At 38.3% G+C, this 15,137-nt stretch overlaps 1 protein-coding gene across 10 annotated transcripts in view; it reads left to right on the top strand.

The window, feature by feature from the left end:
* The window catches only part of GULP1 (GULP PTB domain containing engulfment adaptor 1), a 270,309-nt gene that overhangs the window by 35,303 nt on the left and 219,869 nt on the right, over positions 1 to 15,137 (top strand). The window contains exon 2 of one of the 10 annotated variants that reach the window (XM_078451103.2): positions 3,688 to 3,773. The exons of the other annotated variants lie outside the window; for them this stretch is intronic. The gene's annotated coding sequence lies outside the window, so the exon portion shown is untranslated. The remainder of the gene's footprint in view (positions 1 to 3,687; positions 3,774 to 15,137) is intronic. 10 annotated transcript variants of the gene reach the window in all.

Below are 15,137 nucleotides of genomic sequence, written 5' to 3'. Positions count from 1 at the left end.
TTACCTATGTTAACCTTTTGTTAGTATCTTACCTCATTTATATTGTCATTCATTCTGGTTCAATGTTTGTGTGTGTATGTGTGTATGTATATGATGTATTTGAGTAGTATATACACATGTGTATATACATTTTTTCTCAACCATTTAAAGGTGAGGGGTTTTTTTTCAGTAAGCTTTCTTACCTCCTTTGTTTTTGAATATCCATGTTTGTGATTTAAGGAAGACATTTTAGTCTGATGTAGGTGGTAATAATACAGTATTCTAGTAAATTTGCATTTTCATTATTACTGATTTTTATTCTTGCTATGATTTTTAATGCTAAATTTATAGGGCTACTAGGGAAATTTATAGAACAATAGAGCCAGTATGTGCTTTTTCTCCTATTTACCTTTGAAGTGTTTTGGCTAATAGTCACATAGCAGGGGATAAAGGGAGGGGTGATACCCAGAGAGGGTGGTAATAACTCTCCATAGGGATAGTATTGACTATTTGGAATAGGACAGCTAACTCACCTTGTCACTTAGCATGTAGTCCTTACTTTCCTATTAAAGGTAGACTTTAGTTTGAAAATTGTATACTGAGTACAAATGTTTCTCAGCTCTTATTCTTCAGAGATCCTTGATTTCTGTGTGCGTCGACTAATGCTTTGTTTTGCCACTCATTTCATTAGTATTCTTGTATACATTGCTCTAAATGACAGAATAATGTATTACCTGTATATGTTCTGTATCCTTAAATACAGTTACAGGAGCATTGTGTTAAGACTTTCTCTGCAGTTTCTTACTATACTAGAGTAGGCTTTTAATACATGCTGACTAATTTGAATGATGATGTACTCACACAGCTGCTCTGTTTTGTTTTTGTTAGCTTATTCTTTAAATCTGCGGAATCAGCGAGGTGGTGTCCTACATCATCTGATGGGATGTTTGAAGTTTTCTGTACTTTATGTTATACACATTGAGTCTAGAGCTAATATTTTAGTGTGTGTGTGTGTGTGTGTGTGTGTGTGTAGTCTGCATAAACTTTAAGCATTTAATAATATTTTAATAACAGATTTTTTTATTTGTACATCTATTTGGGTGCTCATTATTTATCTATGTTATCTTTAATGTTTACTAAAATCTTGCAAAATAAGTGAAATTATCATTGTTTTACAGAATAGAAAAATGAAGTTTAGGGAGTTAAAGTAGTTTACCTTCTAAATAATAATACCTCTCTTCTTGGGGTAATGGAAAAATTAAGACACTATGTCTACAGCAGCTCACACAGAGTCTGACACATAGTAGTCTCTCAATAAATGAAGGTTTCATTACTCTTATCAATGCCAGTGTCTCAGCTAGTGTCATAGCCAAGATTCTGCCCCATCTGGATCTATATATTGATTGTATTTGCTATCTTTTGAAATATACATGGAATGAATACTTGGTACTAATAATATATTAATATTATATCTGTGTTCTCAATTATTGCAAAGAAGCCAGGTGTTAATGACCTGGAATATTTCCATTATTGGCTTTAACTTCCAAAGCAGCCCTTTAATGATTAGGGTTGACACTGTGTTTCATGCTGCTGACAATGTTCCTCGAAGCGCTGCAACAGATGGTGGCTGTTGTGTAGATTCAGCACAGTCCCCTGGACGCACTGCCGTCTCAGCAGAATCCTGGAGGTTAACGGTCTGCCTGTATAGTCTGCGGTTGAGAGACTTAACCGGTAAAATAGTACACGCATGCTACACACACACACACACACACACACACACACACACACACCAAGATTTTTGTTAAAATGGGTTGAGAGCTTCAGCTGAACTCTGTTCTCTGTGTGGCATTTTGTGTCAGATTGAAAAAGCATATGGCCAGAAAGCTATTTCATCAGAAGGCCAGTTAGCAAATAGCCTGGTGTCAGATTCCAGATAAACCACAAGTTTACATTTTGCATTGAGACTATTTTTATCAGAGGTGCTGTGTTTTACAAGTGTTCACATGAAGGCAAGGTGCCTGCTGTACAGAACATGCGTTTGATGAATGCCCCAGGGAATAATGATAGGGAGATGAGAGGCCTGTGCTAACAAAGGACTCTTGGTTTCACAGAAATTTTTATCATTCTGGACAGGATTATTTGAATCCAGTAATGGACATAGAAGGCCTGCTCAGCTTATGCCTATAAATTGGGAATCCTTTCTATGTGCCATGTGGGAACTATTTCCTTGAGAGAAAAGAGGTGTATTTGCTTTTCTGATGTGCCTCGTAGGTTACAGCTCCGCTGACAAAATTTTGGGTGGGAGAATTGGGATTGCAGAGGTGATTTACTGGGAAGTCAATGGACCTTAGGCTTCAGGGCCTCTTACTTCCCCAGGCTCTGTCTAAAACCCTGGGGCTTATTCACACGATCGCATCTAAAATGTGCAGCTGTTTTAAACTCATCAGGTAAGATTGTGGTCTTTTTGTACTTCTGTGCCCCTCTGTTGTATTTTCCCTAGCGCGAAGTGTGTTAGAGCGGTCACTGGCAATTTTGGACTCTGGCTAACAGGATGCTGAGTTGGAGATACATTTATTTTGGGCTTAGTGGGATATATTAGTGTGAGCCATATGAAATTGTCATTTTTGGAGGTCAAAGATGATTGAACATTGGCAATTTCATATGGTCATATGTGGTTCCAAGTTCCTCAGTGTATAATTAAGTTATTTCTACTGTCCTGGTAAAGGAATGTCTTCCAGGAATCTTTTCGACTGCTTACTGAGCCTACATACCCAGTGTGATGAGTGAAAGTACATGCCAAGGTCATTTTGTGATATGTGTGTGTCCTAGAGCACCTGGCCTGGAAAACATGGATAGGGGAGAAACAATGACAAAACTTTGATTAACCCTGATAGAGACAAGATGAACGTTTCTTTCTAGTCTCTTGGTAGAAAACATCATAAGATCTTTGAAATACAAAGAGGCAACCAAAATGTATGAGTCAAAGCAAAACGAAGTAAGTGTAAAAGTATACCAAAAAACGTATACCAAAGCATATCTAGGAATTATTTGAAACATAGGCAATTTTTCTGGATACTGTCATTTTTGTGATAACTATCAAGTTATTTATTTGCAGTATTTTAAAATTTATTGGGGCGCCTGGGTGGCGCAGTCGGTTAAGCGTCCGACTTCAGCCAGGTCACGATCTCGCGGTCCGTGAGTTCGAGCCCCGCGTCAGGCTCTGGGCTGATGGCTCGGAGCCTGGAGCCTGTTTCCGATTCTGTGTCTCCCTCTCTCTCTGCCCCTCCCCCGTTCATGCTCTGTCTCTCTCTGTCCCAAAAATAAATAAAAAATGTTGAAAAAAAAAAATTTTAAAATTTATTTTCTCAAGGGTTCCCCTGCCCCCATTGTATATATACGCTTTAAAGTTTATAATCCTTGGACCTGCCCCTGAATGAGCAGCATATGAAATGGGGGCTTTTCCCCAGGAACCCAAAGATCCTTTTCAGAAATTACTTTTTTAACTTCTTAAATTAAAGATCCATCATAGTAACATAATTGATTTCTTTTCAGGGGAAAAAAGTATTTAGTAGGATGAAAATAGGTTGTAAGAGTGACACTGGAGTATGGAAGGCTATGGTTTAGGGTTAGAGTACGTTTCAGAAACCATAGCAACTCAATCTATTGCTGTCTTCCATCAGCCTTGCTTAGCACCATCTTCCCTTTCAGGAGAATGAAGACAGAAAGGGGTCATCAGTGAATGAGATTCTTCTCTTAGTGAAGCTGGGAGCGGGTATGAGAGATCTCTTCTAAGGGTATTGTCTCTTATTTTTCTCTGTGTTTCTCCAAATGATATGTTACCCTGCTTGTTTATTTTTTTTTCCCTTTTCTTCGGGGGTGGCCTGGGTGCTACTAGAATCAGCAAATATATTACTTGTTAAATTCTCCACCAACATGAATTCTTCAGTTTTTAGATGTGAAACAGATGTGTGCTCTTTTGTCCCATTGCTTTATCTTATTCTGTAGTTGCACCATCTTTGAGGAGTCTGGGAAACTCCAATAAAAGAAGTTAAGCTTTTGTTATTGCTGCGCGCAAGTGCCCAGATGTCACAAATAATTTAGAAAACCAGGGAGTCAGAGCTTCTACTAATGTTTGTTCCTCAAAGACCTTTTCTTTAATGAACCCCTGCCACAGGGATGAAATGTCTCATGAGAAGCCTTGCTTGATTTATTCATGGTAGATACCAGTATGTAGGACAGATATTTAAACATTTAATATTCTCTTACCTTTCAGATTATAACATATGTATGACTTCGTGTTCCACTGTTTCCTTTATTAGAAACATCTGTTGTATGCATCAGACATCAGGAATCAACTCATCATAAATAAGCTGCAAGGCATTAGGATGTCGGGGAGGATACCGTCAATGCAATGCCCACTTAGGAACTTACCTTCTTTCTTTTATATTTCTGTATTTTGGTGAGTGTGATAAATAACCTTAAGCTCGATAAGGCAGAACCCGAGGCATCCAAGATGCCTCACAATTTATTTACCATATCAAGTTCATGAAAACCTCCTTAGTCTCTGCTTTGGATGACGTTGGTGTCTCCTGACTCCTTTTGACTTACAGTCACTTACAGTGAGCGGAGTTTTTGTTTTTGTTTTTTTGTTTTGTTTGTTTGTTTGTTTTTGGTTTGGGTTTTTTTGTATACACGTTTACAGCCTCATTCAATGCCGAATCACCATTGCATCATATTGATTCATTCAACAAATATTTGAGTGCTAGGGAGAAATGGAATGAAGTAGTTTGGGTATCTTTACATTGTCTCCTCCAGGCCTGTTCCCTGCCTTTCACCATCCTGCTTTCTGCCCTGGGAGGCAAATAGAGACTATATTAATAAGCCCCCTGGAAGAAGAGTTGAGGGAGGGAGAAGTGTGCGTTCCGCTTGTTTATTCTTTTAGCTCTTTTAGTGTGGCACACATTTCTTTCTGGGATCCTGGCTGATATAGATGCTCATCAAGAAATACCTCTATGATGCTTTGACATTGTCAGTGACATATGTAGGAGGTGAGGAAAATGCCATGAAGATGTTTATGGAAAGAACCTTCTGCATAGAACTCCTTTTTTCATAATGTTGAAAGTACAACAAGGTAGACTGGGTGGTTGGAATGAAGTAAGCAAGTGGGAGAGTCGTAGGAAATTAAGTCAGAGGGATGGTAGAATGAGGTGGGGAGACCACAGAGTGTTTTATAGGGCTTATTTTCAGTGTGAGATTGGAAGTCATTGGAGGTGATGACAGGCTTATAATGTGTCAGTCTGGCTGCTATTTGGAGAATAGACCAATGTAGCAAAGGTAGAAGCAAGAAGGCCAGATAGGAGACTGTTGAGAAAGGCAATGGTGATTGTAGTGGCAAAAGTAGTGAAAAATGCTGGGATTCCAGATGTATTTTGGAATACACGGACAGGATTTGGTGATGGATATAGGATGTTAAGAGAGGTACTGGATGGATGGACTTATCATTTCTTTTCTTTTTTTTTAATTAAAAAAATTTTAATTTATTTTTAAAGTAATTTCTACACCCAACGTGGGCCTTGAACTCACAACCCCAAGATTGAAAGTTGCATGTTCCACGTACTGAGCCACTCAGGTGCCCCCCACTTTTTATTATTTTTATGGACCTATCATTTCTGATATGAAGATAGCCATTAGAGGAAGAATTTAGGGAGGAAGATTAGGAATTTAATTTTGGACATGTTAAGTTTGAGATGCATCAAAGTAGGTGTATTGAGTGGGCAGTTCATGGGAAGTGTCTAGGCTAGAGATACAAACTTAAGAGCCATTGACATGTAGATGGTGTTTCGAGTTGAGACTTACTGAAATCACCTGGGCTGTTGATTCTCAAATTCCTTAGTTGGGTATTTGTAAATACAATTTTTATTGTAAATATTTGGTGCTTGGGTCAGTCTGGTTAACCTTTAAAAACAACATTATTAAGATTAGAAATTATATTTTATAAAAAATAAAGAGCTTATGTATTCTATAATTAATGTATATACAACATAAGTACTGTGCCTATAAATGTCCATAACCACAAAAATACCTATGTGTGTATGTACACTCATAGGTAGATATATAAAGTGTGTATAACACAAACACTATGTTTGAAAATATTATTTGTCTTTTTGGAAGGCATTTTTTTTAATGTCAGGAAGTGAGAGTAATCACTGATTTTCCTGCCAAGCAGGGAATTAAATTATAACTCTGAGAAGAGAGCATAAGGAGCATTATTGCAGCTATCCTTGAAATGTCAATCTACTTTTTTTTTTTTTAATGTTTGTTTATTTTTGAGACAGAGAGAGACAGAGCATGAGCAGGGGAGGGGCAGAGAGAAAGGGAGATACAGAATCTGAAACAGGCTCCAGGCTCCGAGCCGTCAGCACAGAGCCCGACGTGGGGCTCGAACTCACGAACTGTGAGATCATGACCTGAGCCGAAGTCGGACGCTTAACCGACTGAGCCACCCAGGCGCCCCGTCAATCTACTTTTAAAATGCAATGATTTTAAGCCATTTGTTTACACTATGGCATCTTTATATGGAAAAATTTCAAACACTTGGCCCTCTGTGATTTATATCTAACTATTTAGGATTGTGAATACAACGCAATTGTAAGAAATCTTTGATACCCAAAACACTAGAGTAGGAGTCAGAAGTGTGGCATTCTAAGGGTCATTATTTTGTCACCAACTAGCCATGTCAGTTTACAACTTAACACTCTCTAGGTTTAACTTCTGTAGACCTAACTTCTATGGGGCTTTTGCTTGAAAATGAAAAGGCTAAATTAGATTACTGGTAATAATACCAGTATTATTATTATCATTATACTATTATTAGATTATGATATTATTGCCATAATTCTAGAGACTCCTTCCAGACTGGTAGCAATGGGACAGGTATACCAAAGACATTTGGGTCCTTCACTGTTTCTTTTTCTTTTTTCTGTTTTAAAAGATTTTACTTACTTACTTATTTATTCATTCATTCATTCATTCATTCATTCATTATGTAATCTCTACCCCCAATGTGGGGCTTGAACTCACCACCCCAAGATCAAGAGTCACATGCTGTACCATGTGTGGCCAGCTGAGCTGGCCAGGTATCTCAGTCCTTCAGTGTTTAAACTAGGACCTTTAGATTTTACTTGCTTTGTGTTAGTGCTATCAAGGAAGACATTTTAAGCTACAGGAGCACCAGTTTAAAAGTCTTTAAAAAAGTTAGTTGTTAATCTTTTCTAGCAAAAAAAGTATTTTCAGTTAATGATGTGCAAAGTTTTGGTCAACTTTGAGAGCTGCCTTACCTCTAAACCACTGCCCCAAAATCATACCCAGCCAGTTCCATAACTGTCTTCCCAGGTAGCTGTTCTTTTTTGCCTCTAAAGTATAATTTAGCCTTAACATTCTTTAATTACAGTCTTAGGATCTTACAGTTGAGACAGACCTTGGAAACTATCTCTTTCAACCTCTTTGCTGATACAGAATGACCACCACATCCCTGAGACTAGCTATTCAGAATCTATTTGCAGAGTGCCATGGGCTCATCAGCTGGGATGGTAACCCATTTTCCATTTTGTAGCAGCTCGTATACTCTCTTATGTGCTGCCAAAATAAATACCTTTGGAACCTTCACTTTTCTGTCATTTTACTCTAGTGATTTAAAAACACTATCTGTGGTTGGTTGCTCTCAAAGTTTACTGTACATAAGAATCACTTAGAGGGTTAAGATGAATGTTCCAGGATTCTCTATTCTAAGGTTGTTTAAACAGATCAAGAGATGAAGCCCAGCAGTCTACATTTTTAATAACCATTTTAAGCGATTATAATTCTAGATTGTTATTATAATTCAACACAGAATATTGTGAAATGGAAAATTCACTTATAAAAATAGTTTGTATAAGGTGGTTCCATTTTTGCATGCAGTATAATCTTGGTATAAAAAATCAGTTTAGGAGGCTATCTCAAAAATGTTATCAATGGTTGATTATTTCTGCTTGGTGGGATTGTGGTCAACTTATACCTTTACTTTTCTTTACATTCTAATATTTCCACAATGGCTATATAGTACTTTTATCATTAAAAATGTTAATGAGTAATTATCACCTCCACTTCTTATCATAAAGGCGATTTTTATAGAGGATGGAGACTCGCAAGGATGAAAGAGACGTTCCTAGAGCGCAACATTCTTATATTCCTTTGTTCTTTCAGGGCATGTAGGAGTAAAGTCCTTTGTAAAAAATACTGACTCTTCTGATCTCTAAAGGGAAGATGGGTGGTCAGCATTGGTAGTCATTTCATTATTCAGTCCAAGGCCATTTCATCAGTCATTTGTTTGTTCTTTCAATAAACATTTATGTTCTGGGATCTGTGTCACTAACTAAGGTTGTAAAGAAAAACTTGTGTACCAAATTCCTACTATAGCAGAGGAAGCAAAGGGCCTATAGAAAAGAGCTGCCTCTCCTTGGGAAGTGGAAGAGAGCTGGCTTCACTTGAGTTGTTGAATGAAGTGAGTCTTGAAAAGTGAGGATCACTCTTATCTAACCAGATGGGAATGGGGGTGGAGATTTTTCTTTGAGAAGCATATGCAAAGCCAGAGAAATGTGAACTAGTGTTTTGTAAATGGGGAACTCTAAGGAATTTGATATGGCTAGAGGGCTAGGTGCCCTTGAGAGAACTGCACGAAGGAATTTGGACAGGTAAGCAGGAGTCTAATCTTGCAGCCATCTTATATGCCATTTCAAAGAATTTGGGAATTTAGGCAAGCTTTATCGTGTGGTAGCAGTGTGGCAGATAGATTGGAGGGGGTGGCTGGAGGTGGTGAGACCAGTAGATGGCTATTCTGGTACTAAGAAAAAGTGTTAGAGGCAAGAATTATTAAGGGATTGGAATTAACAGGACATCCTGACTGACCAGGTGTGGGGCATAACTAAGAGAGGGGAGTCTGGCATGACTCCTAGTGTTTCATGGAAGGTTGCTGGGTAGATTGGATTCTAGCACCATTTTTGTATGGCAGACGATAGGAGGATATCTGTCATATAGGTTCTTTTCAATTTAGAACATTACTGCTCTCGGTGTGCCTGCGTGATTCAGTCAATTGAGCATCTGACTTTGCTCAAGTCATGATCTCGAGGTTCTTGAGAGTTTGAGCCCCGTTCGCAGCTGTCAGTGTAGAGCTTGCTTAGATTCCTCTGTTCCCTCTTCCCCTGCCCCTCCCCCGCTCGTGCTCGCGCATGCGCTCGCGCGCGCTCTCTCTCTCTCTCTCTCTCAAAAATAAACACTTAAAAAATAGAGTATTGCTCTCTTATGGTATAGAAAGAGCAAAGAGTACATGGCATATATAGAAGATAATAAAATATCTGAATTCACCATCTGGACACCATTTTCCATGTGCCCATCTGTATATTTAATTTCAGCATTTTTAGGTCTTAGAAGATTGCTGTGCCCCCGAAAGTCTTTAGTATATGTAGTTTCATAATTTTTCATTTGGCTGCTACTTCTCCCTTTGTCTATGTAAATCTAGAGATAATTGCGAGGCAGATAATGCCGTTAGAAAAATCAGAAAGTCACACCAAGAATGAGCCATTTGGGAAGGGGAGGGGTGACAGAAAGCAAGGATAAGTTTCAAGAAATGTTGACTTTTCAGTGATGGCAGATAATTTAAATGGCAATGTCTAGTCAGCTGTTGAATTTGAATGGCTAGAATCCATGAATATTTACTAAACAAGAACAGGATATGCAGATGATCTCTATGGTACATTCTGCTACTCAAAATTTGATTTAAATAATTTTAAATTATGGAATAGACTCTAAATGAACTTAAATGATTTTTCCATGTGTTAGTAGCTGCTAATGCAAAGTATCTAAGAAACAGATTGCTGACAAACGCCCTATGTCTTTAAAGCAGATTTATTGTATATTTCTAAAGGTAAATATGCTTTATTAAAAAAATAAGGTATGGAAATTGAAGTAAAATATAAAAGTCTACTTACTTTCCTTTACTACAAGTGGATGAGTATCCTTTCATATGTATATGTGTCTGTTATATGTGTCTGTTATAAACACCCACTCATTGTTTCTTAAAGTGCAGTATTCAAAGGATACAAGATAAGATAATAGAAATAACAGCCATGGAAAATAGCATGTAATTTAAATCTTGATAGTCAGTAGTAGTCCAGCTGTTCAAGCAGGTGACAATATTTGGGGCAAAGATGCTTATCTGTTACTAAATAGTTAGTGACTGGTTTAGGTTAAGCCAGGATTAATTCTCTTTGTAATATTTCTTTTCCTAATTCAAAGGGAATAGTAATCATGTATGGCATCTCTTGATCTGTAAACTCTGTCTATAAATTATTTTCTAATCATCCCAAGAACATACTAACCTTAGTTTAGTCTGATAAAAACAATTGAGGGATATAAAGAAAACTCTTTAACCTTGAGCACCTGTTCATAGTAGAGTTACTTTTGAGTAGAGAAGGGGTTGTGTGTTAGGAGCCAGTGTATAGACTTCCAGTTTTCCAATGACAAACGTCCTCTTGCTTGAGTTTATGTGACCACACTGTCACTCTTTGAATTTCTTTAAGAGCTTTGCCCCCTAGCCTATGAACAGCAGTTTGAAACCAGATGATTCCCTGAGATTTCTCCTTCAGACCAGCTGCAATTTGGAATGACCACTCATTATTCTGGAATAAGCAGCTTAGACCCAACTAGCCACCCTGCAAACTATCCCTGTACAAAGATGTTTCTGTCCCACACAGGCAAGGACTCCCTGTTCTCCAGGCTCAGCTGTGGAGTCTGCTGAATTAATCAAAGCATACTTAGACCACATTCCCTCAAGACTCGCAGATTTCTATAGTGACTCCACCCTAACGCTGTGAACTCTTGCCCTTTTAAATGTTCTTCTGACAGCTGGGGATCTGAGAGCAGTCTAACCCCGGGAAGACAGTTTAGGAAGAATGTTCTCAAAGGTTTATTGATGAGAAATGCAGATTTACATGTCCTTTTGCCTGTCAGAATTGTAACTAACATTTTCAAACACCGAGAGTGTACTAAGCGCTGAATCTGGTGCTGTTTCATTTAGCCCCAATAACATCCTTATCAAGTACCCATAATTATTTCTGTTTCACAGGGAAGGAAATGGAGAGCCTGCTAGGATGAGAGTGTGATGGTCTAGGGAAGACAAGTGCTTTTCCACTCCAGCTGCACCTTGGAATCACTTGAAAAGCGTTTTTGAAATACAGATTCCTGGGTTTGTGCAGACGAATTAGATTCGAATGTCTAGGGGTGGGCCCTGGCATTGGCATTTTCAAACAAAAGTCTTTCCCAAGGGATTCCCATTTGAAACCATGATTGAGAATCTGTGTCCTAATTTGTCCGCCAGTCCTACCTTATCAAATCGCGGTCCCTGGACCAGCTGCAATGTCAGGAGGTAGTAGCTTGTTAGAAATCCAGAATATCAGGATTTTCCCAGACCTACTGTACAGAATGTGAATTTTAAAAAGGTCCCTAGGGAACTATTTGTACTGTCTTTGCAACTTTTCTGTAAAGCTAAAGCTCTTCTAAAAGGAAGCATGTTTATTAGAAAAAAAAAGAAAAAAAGAAAGATCATGTTTGGGATACAAAGATCAAAACCTTCCCTCCAGAAGCTCAGTCTTGGAAGAGAGAAACTTATTAAAAGGCAATTTGCTAAGAGCTATAATGGAAGTAATGTAGAAAGTGCTGTCACTTTATGGCAGGAAATGAAAAATGTTGCTTACAGGAATTAAGTGAAAATTGCCAAAGGAAGGTGACCGGAAGGCATTCCAGGCCTCAAAGGACAATACCTTGAAGAAAAGTTGCTAATAAAGGAAATTAAAAAAAAAAGAAAGAAAAAGAAACATGAAACTGAGCTCAGAAAATATACTCTTTAGTACACATATATTTTTAAAAATATGATAAATCCTAATGTAAAACTGAAGATTAGTTCCAGAGTAGGGAGATACTATAATAATGAATAGTTTGTTTCTCTTTTTTAAGAAAAGCAAAGAAATTAAGGGAAACTAATCATTTGTAGGATTGGCACTCTTGAAGGGGGTTGGGGACAGACTCTTTGTTGAAATTCTCTGTTCATTGGGCTGTTGTGACCCTACTCTACCTTGCCATGCTTAATTTCTTCATAGGGATTTTGAGGATGCTGTTTTCCCTGCTGGCCATGTCTGAACCGTCTACTCATGGTGAATTCCTCCTCATCCTTCAGCTAGGATTCTGTGTAGAATCACTTCTTCTAAAAAGCCTTTTCTTATTTACAGTCTAGGTTAGGTACCATTCTTCTGGGTTCCTACAGTATCCTGTGTTCACCGTTGTTACAAAGTTTCTTTATGTCTGTTTGTCTCATGAAACAGTACCTTAAAAGGGGGTGGTTATTTTTCAATGGTCTGTGTCTCTAGTAACCTGCATAATATTTGATTCAGTAAATGCTTTGAAATAAATGGAAGAAGTGGAAACAATAGCCTAGTTTTGTCCTTTTTTACAGTGACAAGATAATCTTTGGAGATGACAATTAGAGATTGAAATGCTCTTAGCACTAATAGCTAGGAAGAAATATAGAGACTTCAACCTGTGTGTAACACGTGCCTGGCTAATAACAGATTGCCAATAAATTTCAGTTGCTGGAAAGAATAAACATTATCATTTTATACACAAGGTCTCTCATTTAGATTATGTTAAGGGTAGCATAATATTATTAGCATATTATTAAGATAATGTGAATTCAGACATGGATTATTACTCATACGTTAACAATAATTGTTATAGTTTCTAATTATTAAATACCTGTACATGTCAGGTGTCACAGAAATGACATATATGTATAATATACATATGTGGTCACATTTAATTCTCTGAAAAACCTGTGAGGCTTATATTAGATTTGGGGCACAGATTTGGCCTCAGAAACATATGATTATAGAGTTCATGCTCTTTTCCTAATCAGTGTTCTTTCTGTTCTTCCTGCTGCCCTCCTTTCTTTAAGAAGCAGCTGAAGTTGCTTGCACCTTTCTCTTGGTAAAAATTGTAAGGCTGGTAATCCAGGACTTGCCCTTTGATTACTGATTGCATGGTCTATATAAATCACTGCACTTCTCTTCTTCAGTCTCCATGTTTATAAAATAAACTTATTGCATGATATCAAGGATTCATTCATTATGCAGCAAATACTTGGAAGGCTAATACGTGCCAGACACTGTTCTGGGTGCTGAAGATACAGCAGCAAAAAGAACAGACAAGATCCAGAGTCCCACAGAGCTTACATTATGGTGATTGAGGCTGAAAATAAATAAAACAAAATCAAATAGTGATCAGTGCCATGAAGCAGATAGAACAGGGTGATGAGGAAAAATGTGGCTGAGCAGGGTGTGAGGACATCTGTGGACAGGGTGATCTGAATAGTCTTTCCTCAGGAAATAACATTTAAATTACGAACTTGTTACAGTGGCCAGGAAGAGACAAGCCACATGCGCTTGGGGAATCAGGAAAAGAATCAGGTTTATTGCACACTGGTGCCGGCCCAGCGGAGTCACCTCCAAAGGCTAAGCCCCTAACCTTGGCCTCCTTTTATGGCTGGGATGGTAGCGGGTTGGGAGACAAAAAAAAAAGGGGGGGGGAGGGGACACTTACCAGTGGTGCTATCTGGGCAGTTGGTGGACACAGGAGGCAAGCAAGGTTACAGAAGCCAAAAATGTGCAAGGGAAGTATCCAGCCTCAGACATCTGGCTGGCCCCTTTTATCTTGCTTTTATTAGCTTTTCTTCTCAAACTGAGAGTAAAGCAGAGATCAGCCATGAAAAAATCTGGGGGTGTTGAGGGCTCGGCAGAGGGAGGCTGGTGCCAGGTCCTGGTTAGCAAAAGGGACGTTGGTGAAGATGGTAGTGTTAAGCACACAAACCAGCCCTGTGCTGTTAGTTTAGTGCTGTTTCTGACTGCATAGCTTCGTTCTCTGGCCATCGTGGAGTTTCTATAGGTCTCCAATATCCTTCTAGATATGTCTTTTAATTTAAATTGACTAGAGCGCATTTCTATTATTTGTAATTAAGAACCCTGTGTCAGCTCTCTGAACTTGAAAGCAAGGGTCACGGAGATTTACTACTTGTGTCTGAAAAGCATTAGATCAATGAAATTCATTCTAACTGTAAGTTCTTGGGCTAATTAGTAGCCAAAATTGACCTCAAGATGTAAACGCTGCTTATTTCAAAACCCTATTTTTCATATTTTTATTTGTAAAATTGGTATTTGTAAATGTGTCCCCTGTTATAGAACCTACTACTTTATTCTATGCACTTGTGGGAAGTCAGACTAATTATTCAATTGTATTCTTCTGGAAACCTCTTATTGGTTCCTCCTTAACCTAAACAGTAGGATCTACTACAAAGATAGTACCTCTTCACCTATACTTTAGAGCTCTCCAGGATCCCGGATACATCATCAATAAAGATTACATTGCCCTGGACCACTTCTCTCACACCAAAAGCCCCCTGTCAGTGAAGCTAAAGAAGTATTTAGTTATTAACCATAATCCTAAACATATACGTATTTGTAGTATTTGTATAGTAGACATTCTTTCAATAAAACATGTAGCCAGCTTCTTATGAGGTCTACTGTGCTGCATATGAGAAAGGACATCTAAATTTTAAGTGCTTCTTTTTTTTTCAAGTTTATTTATTTTTGAGAGACAGAGAGAACGAGCAAGGGAGGGGAAGAGAGAAAGAGGGAGGGAGAGAATCCCAAGCAGACTCCGTACCATCAGCATGGAGCCTGATGTGGAACGCAGACTCATGAACCACAAGAATGTGACTTTAGCCTAAATCGAGAGTTGGATGCTTAACCGACGGAGCCAACTAGGCGCCCCTTAAGTGGTTCTTAATTGCTGTACAAAAGTAAGGTGAAAATAGTTTACAATTATTACCACGCCCATCTGTCCTGTACACATGCCAGGCTGGTCTCAGAAGAGTTGTTAAAAATGTAGCTACTTCCCTGAAATAGCTTTCCATTTTCTGCCTCTCAGTCCATCTCTCTACTCTGAATTAAAGTCCTGAATCTTTACAGTTTTATTTGTTAGAACTTATTCTTGTATGTATAATGGGATTTGTTTTCTTT

The sequence above is a fragment of the Panthera onca genome, chromosome C1, assembly GCF_046562875.1.
Source record: "Panthera onca isolate mPanOnc1 chromosome C1, mPanOnc1 haplotype 2, whole genome shotgun sequence".
NCBI lineage: Eukaryota > Metazoa > Chordata > Mammalia > Carnivora > Felidae > Panthera > Panthera onca.
This window is presented reverse-complemented; position numbering and strand designations above follow the sequence as displayed.